This window comes from Orycteropus afer, unplaced genomic scaffold (genome assembly GCF_000298275.1).
Source record: "Orycteropus afer afer isolate SDZICR_OR568_19922 unplaced genomic scaffold, OryAfe1.0 scaffold00454, whole genome shotgun sequence".
Lineage (NCBI taxonomy): Eukaryota > Metazoa > Chordata > Mammalia > Tubulidentata > Orycteropodidae > Orycteropus > Orycteropus afer.
Genome location: NW_006922041.1, coordinates 2,331,829 through 2,336,687, shown reverse-complemented (window position 1 = coordinate 2,336,687; position 4,859 = coordinate 2,331,829). Strand labels below are relative to the sequence as shown.

At 36.3% G+C, this 4,859-nt stretch overlaps 1 protein-coding gene across 1 annotated transcript in view; it reads right to left on the bottom strand.

Moving 5' to 3' along the window:
• GABRA1 (gamma-aminobutyric acid type A receptor subunit alpha1) overlaps positions 1-4,859 on the bottom strand; it is a 60,788-nt gene that overhangs the window by 39,756 nt on the left and 16,173 nt on the right. The window lies entirely within an intron of this gene.

Below are 4,859 nucleotides of genomic sequence, written 5' to 3'. Positions count from 1 at the left end.
TATACAGCTAGTCAGATCCTCTGGTAGCATAGTGCCTAAGGCACTTGACTGCTAACCAGGAGGCTGGCAGTTCAAACCCACCAGCCACTCCTCACAAGGCAGATGGGGCAATCTATTTCTGTAGTGATACTGCCTCGGAAACCCAAGGAGGGTCGCTATGAGTGGGGTCCGACTTGGCAGCACATAACAACAACAACAACGGTCAGATCCTCCAGGTATTTAGACTACCCTTGTGAAGTTTACTTATACTTTAGTAAGCTTTATTTAGTAAGTAAAGTTTATTGTATACTTTAGTAAGCTTTGTTAACTCTTTAAGAATTCAAGGATACGTTTTATAAGTGATTGCTTCCTTGTACTAAATTATAACTGAATTATTCTAATTATACCCTGAAGAAAATATGACCTCCTATATAAGTCAACAACATATAAGTCTCTTCAGTTTTAAGGGTGAAGAGAAAATACTGTGGCAGAGAAAGGGTTCATTTAATAGATTCCATATCAAGTTCAATGTGATTTTATTTTATTGGCCTCTGATGGCATATATATCAACCAATAAAACATATTTATTGTTGTTCTCTGATGATTCAATACAGACATTTTCAAAGAAATACAGTCACTTACCAAGAAACAGAAAAATGCTGCTTACAGAAAAGGAAACGATTTGTTGAGTGGTGAGAATGGAAAAGATGACTTCATAATTTTCAACTTTATCTCTGAGAAATGGCAGTCCAATATTGTAAGCAATTTTTCCCCCCATACCAGGACATTCATATTTCTGGCATAGGACATGAAAAAAGGGGATCCAATATATGCAATAATGAATTCCTTTGGAAATCAAGAGCTGACATTTATCCCTCAGCAGTCTGCTTGTGCATAATTAATACTTTCTATGTAAATTTCCTTCAAAGAGGTCCTACTATATACTTCACATAATGTGTATCTCAAATACCCCCTTCTCTAAACAATCCACTGGATTTGATTCATTTTTTCCCCAATTTCCTAGGTTCTAAAATGTTTAAATGAGCCCCTTGATACAGAATCATCTGAAGTTTACTTTGTAACAACTTCAAAACAGAGGACAAAGCTTAGACAAAATCAAAAAAGACAGTTTTGCTTACAGAATCCACTTCCAACCTCAGCTTTAACATGCTATGCCAACTGTGTATGGCTTGAGAGGCACAGTTGTCAGTAATAAGTCTTAGCAGTCCTCGTATCGTTCTACAATTCTACCCTTGTTCTCACTGGTGAGCCATTCCACCAATGGATATACCTCTCCATCATCATAAACTCTCTCTTCATATATGTCTAATAAAATATTATTTCCAAAGATCCAATCAAGAGTTCACACTTAATTAGAATTTCAGGAGTGAATTTCAGTCAAAAACAATAAAAAAATATGTGTGTTCTCTATTCACAAAAGTTAGAACTTATCTTATTGTTGAGCTTATTTTTTGTCCTTTTTCTTTCATTATTTCTGTTTATGGATTAAGCAAAGAAGACATCACTTGGCTTTTCTTTGATATAATAAGATACATATTTATTAGTATGAAGAAAGTTCAAAAAGAAAAATAACAAATAATACAGAATTGGGCATTTTTTTTCACCCTAAACTCCTACTTGTAGCAGGTATGTCCCTTATTGGGAATAATTTCCTATATAATAAAATATAAAATATATATCTGTATATGTGTGTGTGTGTGTATATATATATATAATGTTGTATTATATTATGTATAATTGTATCATATATAATAATATTCCTAATTATTTGTAAAGCAATTTGTTCCAAGTAAATGTTCCTTAAACCCTGTGATCAAGGATAATTAATATCTAAATTTTCTTTCTTCATGCTGGACACTCCTGCTGATTTCTTTTTTTTTCTCCCTACTGGTCGGTGCAATCTCACTTTGTTTGCAAGGATGAACTTCAGATCACTCCAGATTATAAGGACTAGATTTATGGTTCCTATTTTAGGGATATGGGTGACATCTGTAGAATGAAAGTTATGTCATTTCTTACCATTTTATTCATGCAACAGGATTGGACCCTTCAGTGTATGCTTATCCACTGCCATCTACTTGATTCTGACTCATAATGACCTTACAAGGTAGAATAGAACTGTATCATAGCACTTCCAAGGCTGTAAACCTTCACAGAAGCAGATACCTCATTTTTCTCCTATGGAGTGGTCATTGGGTTCAAACTGCCAAATGTGGGGTTAGTGACAACATGCTTTAACTACTATGCCACCAGAACTACTTCAGTGTATGCTTATTTGGAGAAGGTACACTAATACCTGTGTACACAAATGCATGTGCTTGGCAGCCTGAGGCAGCTTTCCTAGAGTCCTCTATCACTATTACATAGCTCTTGAGCATATAGAGAGCATACTTTTTGCACTTTAGAACAACTCCCAAGGTAGCTGGATTTATAAACATTGGCTCTCTGGGTATTTTAAGAGCAACCAATCAGTATTACTTAACATGGTAAAGTGTTCAAAACACTGAGTTTGCCAAATAGGCCTGTTTTTGTCATTTTTTTGGATTGTTAGTAGATGACCAGGCTATATAAGAAGAAAATTGAAAATGCCTATAAGCCTTATATAAAAATTACTTTAAAATTGAAATGGAACATAGAACACAGTTATATTTACATACACTTATTGCCACAGTTAACTGTCACTGTCTCTTGAGTTTAGATATACAAGGAAAATAGTTCACATAAATGGCTATTATCACTGTTCTGGTGTCTATTTCCTTAATCTTATATTTACCCTTGCTTTTAAGTTTATTTACCAGTTCATCCACTTCTGGTACTTCATTTTATTTCCTACTAACCACTTTTCTCTGAGATTCCCTAACAGTCACTGTTATAATATTGTAGATCACGTATCCTAACTAAGAATCCATGCCATGAGATCCTCGAATGAACTTCTCCACATACACTCTAAACATATGCACACCTTCGTTTGGAATTTCTGCTTTTTGTTTATCCTCTTTCTCCCCTAGAACATATTGACAAACACAGACTTAAGGCAACAAATTTTCAGGCCCCCAAACTGTAAGTTGCCTGTTGGGAATTGCAGTTAACACCCAGCCACTAAGCGGAAGGAGTTAATGATGACACGAGAGGGGGAAGGAGCACAGGGTAATGAAATTCCAGACACTGACTGGAAATTTGGGGAAAAGGAGAACGAGAAGAGGAGAATAACTAAATTATAAACTTCCCCTCACCACTATCCAACAAATTCACTTACACTTGGACTGTCATCCAAGTGTAAGTGAATGCCCAGTGGTATAAGTTTCCATGGCTGAGAAACTGGTTATTATGTACCCTTCTGGAAGTTTCACAGTCTCTAAGAAATCATCTCTAGTCTCTAAGAAATCTTTCAAATAAATCTGTTCAATCTTGTTCACTTCTATATTTCCCTAATGTATTTCGGAAAACTATCTCAAAACATTAAAAAATTCAGTCAGTTTGAGACCAATATAATATAATATGCTTTTGGTAAAGAAAATATAATAATAATAATAAATCTTTCTGGTATAAATTTGGAAATATATGAAAGTAAAAACTCTCTGGAGTTCCATAATTCACATAAATTTACTATTAATATCTTAATCTGATCCCTTAATTTTTTCTATTGAAAGGAGCTCTGGTAGCATAGTGCCTAAGGTATTTGACTGCTAATAAGAAGGCTGGTGGTTCAAACCCACCAGCCACTCCTCGGAAGGAAGACTGCTCAATCTACTTCCTTAGTGATACCACCTCAGAAACCCAAGGAGGGGTTGCTATGAGTCAGATCCAACTTGACGGCAGTTGAGTTTTTTGTTTTGTTTTGTTTTATGTTGTTGTTGTTGTTGTTATGTGCCGTCGAGTCGGCCCCGACTCATAGCGACCCCTCCTTGGGTTTCCAAGGCAGTATCACTACGGAAGTAGGATTGCCCAACCTTCCTTCCGAGGAGTGGCTGGTGGGTTTGAACCGCCAGCCGTCTGGTTAGCTGGCAAGTGTCTTAGCCACTATGCTACCAGAGCTCCCTTTGTTTTATATATTTAATAATTATCTTTAAGCCACATCATCACTCAGATGAGTACAGTTTGAATGAGCAGGAACTGGCTCATCTTATCAAAAATACATCTTTCTCTGAAGCTAACCAAAAATTCCCTAAAAGGTATTACATGAACTCATTTTTATGTAAGATACAAGGCTTATAATTCTGAGTGCAAATGCTCAAGATGGAGCATTGCTATAAATAAACCTCAGTCAAATTGTAAATGGTAGCATTACTAAACCCTTGTTTGGCAAAACAAAAATCGTAGTTTGAAATCATTTGGGCCCAAGACTAGGCTTAAATGAAAGATGTGCTCATATGTATGTTCTTTAGCTGAAACAAAAACAATAACAACAAACTAAACCCATTACTGTCTATTTGATCCCAACTCACATTGACCCTACATGACAAAGTAGAACTTCCATATACAGTTTTCCAAGACTATAATCTTTACAGAAGCTAACTGCCACATCTTTCTCCTGTGGAGCTGTTAGTGATTTCAAACTATTGATCACAGCTGAATCCTTTAACCACCATACCAGGAGATATCTATCTATCTATCTATCTAGAAGTAGATTGCCCAGTCTTGTTTCCGCAGAGCAGATGATGTGTTTGAATCGCTGACCTCCCAGTTAGCTGTCAAGCACCTTATCCATTATGCCACTTCATTCAAAATTCACTAACATCAAGTTGGGTCAGACTCATAGCGACCCCTCCTTGGGCTTCCAAGGTGGTATAACTATGGAAGTAGATGGCCAACCTTCCTTTCAAGGAGTAGCTGGTGGGTTTGAATTGTCAGCCTTCTGG